The sequence below is a fragment of the Lolium rigidum genome, chromosome 3 (assembly GCF_022539505.1).
Source record: "Lolium rigidum isolate FL_2022 chromosome 3, APGP_CSIRO_Lrig_0.1, whole genome shotgun sequence".
NCBI classification, from domain to species: Eukaryota; Viridiplantae; Streptophyta; class Magnoliopsida; order Poales; family Poaceae; genus Lolium; species Lolium rigidum.
Genome location: NC_061510.1, coordinates 106,791,756 through 106,803,168, shown reverse-complemented (window position 1 = coordinate 106,803,168; position 11,413 = coordinate 106,791,756). Strand labels below are relative to the sequence as shown.

The 11,413-nt window shown below is 43.7% G+C and overlaps 2 long non-coding RNA genes across 13 annotated transcripts; both read right to left on the bottom strand.

Moving 5' to 3' along the window:
* Positions 1-4,842: 4,842 nt before the first annotated feature.
* On the bottom strand, positions 4,843-7,048 carry LOC124702116. The gene is made up of 5 exons (XR_007002356.1): positions 6,868-7,048; positions 6,554-6,699; positions 5,454-5,567; positions 4,976-5,339; positions 4,843-4,853 (listed from the first exon to the last, which is right to left on the bottom strand). It is a non-coding gene; the product is annotated as an uncharacterized LOC124702116 (long non-coding RNA).
* Positions 7,049-7,119: 71 nt separating this feature from the next.
* Positions 7,120-10,866, bottom strand: LOC124702115. 12 transcript variants are annotated; one of them, XR_007002355.1, is made up of 6 exons: positions 10,251-10,866; positions 9,725-9,772; positions 9,453-9,551; positions 9,279-9,384; positions 9,088-9,194; positions 7,120-8,346 (listed from the first exon to the last, which is right to left on the bottom strand). It is a non-coding gene; the product is annotated as an uncharacterized LOC124702115 (long non-coding RNA). The 12 variants fall into 12 exon arrangements; XR_007002354.1 differs by lacking the exon at positions 9,279-9,384 and having other exon boundaries at positions 9,453-9,627; positions 10,251-10,335; positions 10,604-10,858; XR_007002346.1 differs by lacking the exon at positions 9,279-9,384 and having other exon boundaries at positions 9,453-9,627; positions 10,251-10,848.
* Between the last annotated feature and the right edge of the window lie 547 nt (positions 10,867-11,413).

Sequence of the window (11,413 nt, the reverse complement as noted above, 5' to 3'; positions counted from 1 at the left end):
GGAGTGATCTTTGAACGACCAGGAGATTTCCTGATCTGACCACAACATGTACTTTGGCACTGCCGGCATCACAGCGTTCACTTCCATGGAATGGCGACGCAGGCTTTGCCTATCTGTTGGCTCAGTAACGAACACAACACAGCACACATCCGGATCCTGGTAAACGTTCCGACCCAAAGGTGCCGGTGGAGGTGGTTGGGCATTGCCTTCTCCCACCTGATGAACTTGCTGGTGCTGCTGTACCGGTACGGCAATGGCTCCGGTAAGCGGTGGTGGCAGTGGCAGTTGTTGCCGCAACATGTCTTGCGAGGGTGGCAGTATCGTAGAACAACCTTGTGCTTGCGCATCTTTTGCCGCACCCTTCAGCATCAGGTACTTGACCCATGAACAATCTTTTGTCAAATGATTCGCCGGCCTTGCCGGATTTGGAGTGTGAAACCTGCACGGTTGCTCCATTGCCGATTCTATGGTGTATCTTGTATTGTCTTGCCAATTCTTTTTTATCTCCCCACGGCTTCTTTTCAACCCATAGTTTTTTAGGACCCGCCCACGGCTGCGATCCGGTTTTTTGCCTTTGGCTTCCGCTGGGGCCGGAATTGTCCTGCACCGCGGCTACTTGCTGCGGACCATACCTTCGATCCGGAAAATCTTCCCTTCTTTTGTTGTGCCGGTTATCCCGGTATTGATCTTGGCGCGGTTGGCTTGTTTGCGCCGGATCGGCTTGCACTGCCGGTTGCATTGGGTCTCCCAATGTGTAGCTATCTGCCACACGTATCATTTCCGCCAAAGTTACCGGCATGTTCCGCTGCAGCTTTTGCCACAACGGCGAACCTCTGCGGCATCCATTGCAAAACCAAGCAATGGCTTGCGCCTCTATCACCCCTTCGCAGGAGTTTCTTGTGGAGTTCCACCGGGTCAGATAATCCCGGTCTGTTTCATTTGGGCGCTGTACGCACAAAGCGAGCTGATGCGGCCTGTTGGGCCTCCGGTATGTGCTGCTGAAGTTACTCACAAAAGCTTCCTCAAAATCCAACCAGCCATTTATGCTTCCTGCCGGCAAGTTGTTTAGCCAAATTCGTGCCGGTCCTACCAGGAATGATGGTACAATTCTCACGGCCGAACGCCGGTTTCCTCCGCCAGTTACGGTTCCTCCACCGCCAGCGACGTACACCGCGGTTACATAATCCGCGAGCCAGTCTTCCGGCTTAGTGGTGCCATCATATGTTTTTGTGTCGCGGGGCAACTGGAAGTTGCGAACCGGTAGTTCCTCTTTCATGATCCTTGGACCAAAGCATTTTGGGCCCGGAGGACCTTCTGCCTCGATCATTTCAGATAAATACACTTTATCCAGACGGTGCCTCGCATCCCGTTCTGGCAGGTGTCTTTCTCCTACGCGTTCCCCCAATGGGTTCCGGTATGCCGTAAGTCTTTCAGTTGTTGAATCAGCTTCATCATAACGTTCCGGTACCGCGGACCTCGCCTGCCGGTACCTCGGTGGAGGCATTTCCTCTTCTTCGTACGCTGCCCTTGCAGCTCGATAATTTTGCCCGGTTTCATGTCTACCGGCATGATTGTTTCCGGCGTAGCCTCTTTTGGCGTAGGCCCGATCTGCCCCTTGGCTTTTTCTACCGGCATCGTGTTGCCCGGCTTGTTGTTTTCCAGCAAGAACCGGATCGTACACAGTCAACTGCTGCGCATTCATTTCTTTTTCTTTTCTTCTGTCCGTATGGGGGGACGATGCCTGCCCATGAGATTTGCTTCCGGCATTCTTTGTTGAACGCACATATTTTGATGCCGCAGCTTTGTTTGCTCTAGCAAGCTCAGCATTTTGTTCCTGAATTATGTCAAACAACTCCCTAACTCGCTCTTGTTGCTTTGCTAAGGTATCTCCGCTAAGCGAGTCGCACAGCTCTACTGCAGCCCTAGCAGCTTTTATGGTTTTATCCGGGCTACTGTACTTAGGTTTTTCTATGATGCTCAAAGATGCAGAGGTACTTTTGCCGGCCAGAACATCCTTGCGCAAATCCTGATCTAAACTGCGAGCCTTTAGCCGGTTTTCCGGCATCCTAGCAACCTGAGCGCTAACAGAAGCAAAGCCATGGGCAGCATTATACTCACGTAGGGTTAGATTCAACTCGCGCTGCGCCCGGATGATGTCCGCGCCTGCGGAGAGCAGCTTCTGTTGTTGCGCCTCCAGCTCCGCCTGAGCCGCTGCCGGGTCGATGTGGCGCCAGGGGCGTCGCCAGCACGTTCATCGCCGCTTGGAGAGGAGTCTCCGGTGGCGGTGCAGATGTACCCGCAACCACCTGGTCGCGCTCGGTTGGCGGCTTGGCCGTGCGCGTGGACCTTGCTTGTCCTGCGCCTTCCGCCGCGACCTACTTGCCGGCGTCAGTCACGCCTGCCATCATCAGCTCCACTCTACCAGCGACACGGCCACACATAGCCACCTTGGCGGATCCGGCGCCACCAGCACCGACGAAGGGCGCTGGCGCACAGGGACGGTGCCGAAGTAGACGCGGTGGCTACCGAACTCGATGACGCGGCCGTTCTTGGGGAAGACGCCGCCGTTGGCGAAGCAGCCCGCGTTGTCATTGATGAAGTCCAGCGAGTAGATGCGCTGCACGAGCGCAGATACCACCCGCTCGCCGGAGACGTTGAGGATGCCCGCCGAATGTGAACTCCAGCAAGCGCCGCTTCTTGCCCCACGGTGGGCGCCAACTGTCGTCGTGGTGAACAGACAGATGCCATAGGATGGCTTAAGTTGGGGCCGAATGGGCGCTAGAGGATTCGGGTGAGGGTTTTGGTAAGGATGGGATGGATTCTGGATGGATCTCCTAAGAACTTGGCCTTGGCCAGAGGTAGAAGAAGAAGAACTCAAGAGCTTTCTCCCCTTTAGATCTTTCTATTCATTGATCACAAGAGGTTACAGGTTTCTGGATACAAGATTCAACATGCCCGCGATGGGGTATGCCCCCTCTCCTTATATAGGGGAGAGGGTGGCTTACAGGGGAAGAAACCCTAGGAAACCCTAACAACATCTTTGACTAGACAAACTACTTTACAAAGCCTCTTTAATCATAGGTGACGCCGGTATCTCTTTAATCAGGGAGGCTGACGTCCTCTGGATGCTTTCAGCGTTGATACGTCTCCGACGTATCGATAATTTCTTATGTTCCATGCCACATTATTGATGATATCTACATGTTTTATGCACACTAGATGACCCGGTGCGCCCCGGCGCACAGGCAAAAGAAGGACACTAATGTCCAAGAATAAATGGCAAAAGTAAAAGTAAATGTTCAAAAACAGATGGCAAGTACCAATGTTCAATAATTGGTCTTAAACATTATAAACTGATTGAGGTACTTTACTACATGGATGGGAAATGTCTTTCTTTAATATTATTCTACATTTTTTTGGAGGTGCAATGGAGATACTGTTCAATTCATTTGATGTAATAATACTGATTTAATTAGACATTAGTTTTGACAACTGTAACCATCCATGTATTGTAAAAGTAAGGATATGGAACTCGGAGATATATTCTCCCTGACTTTTCCCTAACTCCAAGTCAATCGACGCGGCCCTCGCCCGCCGGTGAGCTAAAGTAACCGGTATGAATAATACATGCTGTTGAAAAACCAAACCAAAATAAAATACAGTCATGTTAGCTGATACATTGTACATAGGTCAAGTGTGATAGCATGGATTTCTACATAGGTAAACATGAGTAGTTCATAGTACAATATTACATAACATGGGTAACAGTGAACCAAGGTGCTATGTACAAAAATATATTCAAGTCTTAATGATTCGGTCTTACAACTAACATTACTCTATTGATTGGTCAAATGAAACATGCTTAACGCCCCAAATACGTTAGTGTCATCTGCAGCAAAAGTGACATGATCTTGTTAACATGGAAGTAGATATGATGCATCTTGTTTCAACACAGAGCAAAAGAAACGTGGTAGTTCGCCTACCTAGTTTGCAAAATAACCTAACTCAGTCTAGAGCCATAAATTTATAACAAATTCATGTACTACCTCTGTCCATTATAACAAATTTGTACCAGGAAAGTAGACATGATGCATCTTATTCCGATGCAGAGCAAAAGAAAGATGGAACATCCACTACTCTAAAATCTTATTTATTATTACAGTTAGCCAACATGGAAAATGGAACAACTAATTCAGAAAAGATATAACTTAATCATTAAAGAGGCAAATACTGAATACATGGTGATCTTGTAGGATTCTATTTCCCTGCTGAAAATCTTTATGGAGTACAAAAAGTATAGTGCGTCATACTGCCATCAAAGTCCACCCCCTGGTAATGTCACCATTTAAATGTCGAGTTAGTTGTAAAAATTTATTTAACAACAAGCTTAAACCCTTGAGCAACAACAAAAGGTATGTCTGAGTAAAAGCATAAGGAGCCTAGTCCAGTTTTTTCGAAAAGAGAATGTAATAAAATATACTAATGTCTCTACCTGTCATCCTACCGCAAAATGGTAGGAAAAGTTAGGGCATCTCCAACCGGCCGACCCAAACGGATGCGCTGGGCCTTTTGGGTGGCCGCGCGGACACCAGGACAGCGTCCCGCGTCCGCGTGTCCGTTTGGGTCGCACGCTGCGCCCAACGCAGCGGCCACCCATTTGGCCATTTGGTATATTTCTTTGGGAAATAGGCCATCTAGCCACACATACTTATAGATAGTATCTAACAAATATAGAAATAATATCTAACAATTATAGAATAATATCAAATAGCATAAAATAATATCAAATAAAATGTTGCATGATGAAGAAATAAAATGTTGCATGATGAAGAAATAAAATGTGTCTGGAGGATCTGTTATGACAGCAAAACCAACATGTATATTAACACTACAAAATTACTGAAGGGAGAGCCGCTATATTTTAGAGAATAAAAGTGCAATACAACAATTGATACAAAGGTTTGGTAAAGCATACCCCAAAAGCCATCTTCTTATGTGCCTCTATCTTGGCGTAATTGCCAATTTCATTGCTGATCCCTTGACAAAATGATAAGTAGAAATGGCCGAGTTCCCTCATTCAAAAGGCTTTAGAGAACAAACTTCTTTGCAATGTGTCACCGGCCCGTGTCTCATTCCCAAAGAGCATGATCATTTTGACATAGCCCACCATGGAACGGAGCTCTCAGCGATAGTGGTTTGTATTGCATCGTGTCATACATTATTCAAGGGACAGCAGCCTCTGCACTTTAATCTCGGGTGGAGTACAAACTAAGCACATAGCACACAAAATCCTACCATTTGTCCCCTTCATATATCTCTGAAAGAAGGGTGTAAGCCATCTACAAAGAGAAAGTATTGTTAGCAAATGAAACAGAAGGAAATAAAAAGGCAAGGCGCAGCGTACAAAGAAAAGATGCACACAATGAGAGCTACTAATGTCGAGAAAATTGTACCTAGTAGCACATACGAAAGTAGTGAGTAAAACAAGAATATATCTTCCATTACATATCTGTCCATGGTAGAAATGAAGAGATATACCATGGTAGTCTGATCAACAACACATGCATCTGCAAGGACATAAAATCGAATAAGCTTTGTCTCCTTCAATTGAATAAATTTAGAGGACATGAGAAGTAACTGGAATGCAAGAGAAAAGATGCATTCAAATACACTTCTTAAATACTAAGGAAACAAGACAGTGCATATTTTAATATACTCCTTAGAAGTGTGGAGTCAGCTACACCATATGCTTATCACACACTTAGGTGTCAGTACCAAACAATATGCCAACAAATTAATCGTACAAAATAGGAGACACCTGACTTTAGGGCTAGTATAATAAATATAGGCAAAGTACTAATATATTGTATCTAATGTGGTAAAGAAATTCTTCAAATCAGAAAGAAAATATCGAGTACTATAAAAGTGAGGTCATTTCTTTAATGAGCGCAGAGTGGCTAAATAATTGTTTTATCATCTATTTATTTATGTTTGACAATGTATTTACCAGATGGAATCTCTCCAAGATATGTTTTACCGGTATTGCCCAAACAAGCAATGTATCCCAGTAAATCCACCAGACCTACAACAAGAGAGCTTCTTCTGAATTCTTGAATAAAATAATATTAAACTAATGCATCAACAGCACTATTGGGGGAAAATCATGGTAAATTTCCGATTTCCCAATTGGATCTTTGAGTTTGAACAACCGTCCTGCGTAATCTTCATTGAATTCATATGGCAAAACTTAGGACATCGGATTCAAGTCAAAAGAAAGATTAAGTCCCCATCAGTAAATCCGTGAGTGCATGACTACTGTATTTCCAAGATCCATATCTCCATAGGGTAGTATTGTATATATAAACTAATTGTGTTATTAAGAATGACTTTCTTCTATCTCCCAAAAGGTTAAAAAACCACAACCACCAAGTAGCAAGTAGCAATGTAATCTTCTAGCTTATAAGGAAATCATACTGTCCATCATGCAGTATTGAACCAAGTATTCTCTAGAACCTTATAGATCAAACAAATACAGCAGTAGACAATGAAGTACCTTCAGCTGCGCTACATCCTTCATCTTGTCCATCATGTAGTATCGAACCAAGTATTCTCTAGCATCCTTCAGAAATTAACCCATTGCAAAATTGCATCAAAAAGTTGCTTGCCATTTTAGAAGCCAACTGTTTCATCCTAAACAACCTGTCAAACAATAGCTTACATTAATTGGCCTTTTTATATGTACTACTACAGCAACATCATCAATATTCTTAAAATTCCGTATATATGCCTTTTAGATGACCAATATTTCAGTCAAGCAAGAAGGAACAAACATAGCAACACACGGGAGAAGGGTCGAAGGAAGCTCACATTGGCATCAGGCAAGCTTGTAGTAGATCGATGTGGGCGTCTCTCCCCAAGCTGTGGCAGGCGTCTCTCCCCAAGATGTGCCTGTGGAAATTGTGTCGCTCCATATTATCTGGTTGCATTAAGTCCGAGGGACGTTTGACGTTACTTTTTCTCCCATCATCATCAGCTATATCAATGTAACACTTCAAGGTTACTTTTTCTCCCCCAAATTCTGCATAAGCAGTCAGTACCTCACCATCAAAGATAGTATTAGTAACGACAGGTAATGGCATTAACAATTATATTTCAAGGTTTTTAAGGCAGTAATACGGCCTAAGAAGTTCTACCCCCAGTCTGACGCCTAAGAGGGAGCCTAAGCACCCTAGCTATGCAAAGGAAAGATACATGCCGTGGAGCAATTAGATGCAAGTCTCCATGTTTTGCATTCTACTCATATTCAGTATATATTATTGTCTTTGCTTATTTGTTCAACAACAATAGTTACATCTCAATGATGCTACAAAGTAACAAAATAAATAAAAAAGGTACATATATTCATGGACACTTCAGAGCTTCTATGTTTAGTATTCAGAGCTTCTAATAGAAATCACAATTTACACCATTAAACTGAATTTATATGAACAAAACACATGTTTACTGAAAGGTCCTGTACACGCAGAATTAGATCTATTAATTAAAGGATTTACGATATCCAAAACTAAAAGAATAATGGATTGAGCAGTCCTTCTATTCTGTGGCATGGGGATTATTAAATGATACAATCAGCATTTACAACTATGACTGCACAATGATACACTACACTTAATAAACCAGTACTTCGATATTACTTTACAAGTTAGATATGACAGAAAACCAAGCCAATAGAACTCAGACCAATTCTTATATTCAGACTGTCGCCTGTAAGGCATCGGCTGCAGTTTTGTAAATCAACATCAAAAGTAGAAACTGGTAAATTAGGCAACTACAAATGTGGATTAGCAATGAGCAGCTTGACGTGACCATTCCAATGTCAAAAAAACTACAACCAATTAAAGCTCAATCCTCTCAACTACAGCTATTGATGTGTTTTCTTTGGAAACAACCACTTTACTCTGCCTACAAACCCCTGCTCTTTACCTTACCAAAAATACAAATCTGCAGAAAAAATTGGGAGATGTACCTTGCTGCCTTAGTGGTGCTTGATGGGAGGGAGGCGTGGTGGTGCTCGATAGTTCCCACGAGGAAGCAACCATGTTGATGTGGTAACCAACCCACATCACCAACAATCAAACCTAAAAACAGGACCCAAATTAAAGCAGACTGGGGATCAAGAAATCAAAGGGGGAATGGCCTCAATCCCGCCGCACGGCATCCTCCTCCTCTTGCTGTGGTTGGGACACCCGGACTCCTTCGAATGCCATCATCTGGATAGATCTTTATATCACTTTTCCTCACCCATAAGGTACTGGAACGTCATGCTGGCCAATGGCATCATATCTGCTGAAAAAGTAACAAGCTATTTTAGTCAAATGGCTGCCTCAAAATAAAATTATGAAAAAAACATCTGAACAAATGATTCCAATAGGCCAATATACACCGAATAGCCACAGCGACTCAATTCACCGATTCAATTCTCCCCAAAAAAATTAGCCTTCATGAGGTGTTGAAAGACGACAGAGCAATCAAAAACTCAAGAGGCAATGGATATGCACAACGGCTGGAACAACATTCAAGCAAGCTTAAACCGCAACATCCCTTGATTACAGATACCACTCTTCTCTATGCTCTAGCATTCTGTTCAATTAATACCAAATATCACAAAAGCATTTTCTGCAAATAAACTACAATGCAAAATAGGGCGCATTTCAGAAATTATAAATCATCAAAATTTACAAAACACAACTTTTAGTTATATACAAAAATACGCTTTGCATAACCTGAAGCTAAAATTAAAGACATCACAGCAGCAACAGACTTCCCATTGTATACATAAGTATTAGGATGTAGGACACGCCTGGCAACAGTTTAATTTATAAGAAATATCATCACTCGCCGACTCGCGATCACGCATACTGAAGATTTAAAATTTCTTGCAGCACGGCAGAAACAAGGAACAAATATTACAGTGTGCAATAGTAAAGCCACCATAATGAAAACAAGTTGCTTGTGTATTTCATTACATTACTAATTGAACCAATCCTAAACTCACCATGATATTCTCTAGAGGGATATTTTACATACCTTGATGAAGAGCTTAGTCTGGAGCATGAAGGAGGCAATGGATCAGGTCTGAACCAGCCAAACTAAAACTATCTCGACGTCCAGCAGTGCTGCAGCAAACCCTCTGCCTACATGAAACGAACAAAAAAAGTCAAGGGGCATACACAAATGAATAGAAAAATAGAGAAGGGTATCATGTTAACACAATCCACCAAGTTGTGCTGCAAATAGAGAAAGCGCGGGTGAAATTCGCCGATGTATCACGGCCGCCATACAGCGATCCTCACTCACCGATTACTATATAAATGCAGCTGACAACTTGCTCGCCGATTAAAACAATGTTAGTATAGATAAAAATAAATATAAGAATGCACAGAAAGACGTACTTTTTTGTCTGGGTCGCTTTCTCTGTAGGTACAAAGTGATCACAAAATTCTGTAATGAGAAGCATGTTCCTGTCATCTCAATTGCACCCTCGCCATCAGCTGAACAAAAACAAACAAGAACCTTTTCACCTGACAAATAACAACCTAGTACAGATGGTAGTCCTGCTGTAGGAAACTTTAGTTCATGTCATATATTGCATAGAAAATCATTGACATAAAAGGAAGAACATTAAATGCAACTAAATATTTAGATTAATGCTCAAGTCACTCACCAATAGTCATTTTCCATCCTTAAAAGCTGATTCTGTAGCTTCTTCAGCCTGATATCACGACGCATTAGTCTTTACATTGCACATGAAATTATTTCAGAATAAACAAGACCAAAGATACAAGCTACAATGAGTACAAATGATAATTACATTGTTAGTCAACAGAGATAGAATTTATATATGTCAAGCTTCTCAGCCATAGAAGCCTGTGAGGGGAGACGCTGCCGACATAGTTAACCCAAACTCTAACATTTTTTTGCGGGGAACCCAAATTTGTCTAACCAATCTGTTATTTTCATGGATTCTATCTAAACTAAAGTTTCAATATATGGTATAGTGTTGAGTTATTGGGCACAGAACTCCAAACAACCTGTCAAGTTTTAACTCTTACAATAGATGCCCACGAAACTTTGCAGCACAGAGAGATGAATGTACATCTGCTGCACCAAATGTGGAACGTTGGTTTTCCCACCTATTGAAACATCCATGTCCATGCATAGACCACATTTTTGCTTCTATCGAAGAATACCTGATAATCTGAAACGCAAATGACATAATGCCACCACTTCCGCTCACCATGGAGTCAGGAATGCGCCGGCGAGCAGATGTATCCACTGACACTCGCCATGGAGGCATAAAAAATCATTTCTCGTGGACATAATAACAAATAAGTAGATGCAATTTTTTTCTGAAATTTTCACCATCAAGTGGAATTTAACTTTTCTACACAAATGTTCTTTCTTAGTTTTGACTTAATTGCAAGGCAAATGTGGCAATAATTTTAAAACAACATGATGGACATGGAAAAAAAAGTAGAGATTGACCATGCTGTATCCAATCCTGCACAACCCCGAAAGCAGCAGCAGAGATAAAAATCTTCACCTCAAATCCAAATACAGGAGAACAGATCATGCCAGTCCAGAAAGAGGAGGGGGCTTAGCAGCAGAGCCAGGTCACCTACCATGAACTCGAGCTTGGCTGTGAGCCGGCGACCTGCCCAACAAGTGTGTTCCCTATCAGCTACATGTCACCAATAGCCAAGGAGATGGGCGCTCACCTCCAACCCTCCTAAATCCTTCCACTGACAGTTCATACACACACAAAAAACGAAACAAATTCTCAGGAGTGTGGAGAGATCTAAATCGAGATCGAGCAGCTGCTCCGACCAAACCAAGAGAATTAACAGAGGCTCCGATGCAGGCAGTAAGTGGACAGAAGATGGGAAAAGAGAAACTAACCTTAACCAGGCCTTCAACGACAGCATCACCGGCGCAAGAACGGCATGCGGCCAACCCACATCAGAAGAGAGGAGAAAGGCGAAACCATGGAAGAAAGATGATGTCGTACCCACTCCCGAGCCGTCGGCCTTCCACGCGCTCGATCTCCACGGATGGCTGTTCCGCCGCCTTCCAGCGCGAGGAAGGAGGAGGACGGTGTCACCTACCGCCGGCTGGAACTGCGAGGCGTCGCTGACTCCCGGGCTCGTGCATCCTCCTCCTATCCTCCAGCCGGAGATCTCGAGCCCCAGCAGCGGCGGACGATTTTTTCGTGGTACGCCGCGCCGATGCTGTGGACTCCACTCGATTACCACCAACACCCTCCGTGTAGCCTCCCTCCCGCGAGACGCTCCTGCAGTGCCTCCTCCCACCTGCCGCCGCAACCGTCCCGTCCGGCTCCGTCCGCCGCTCACCC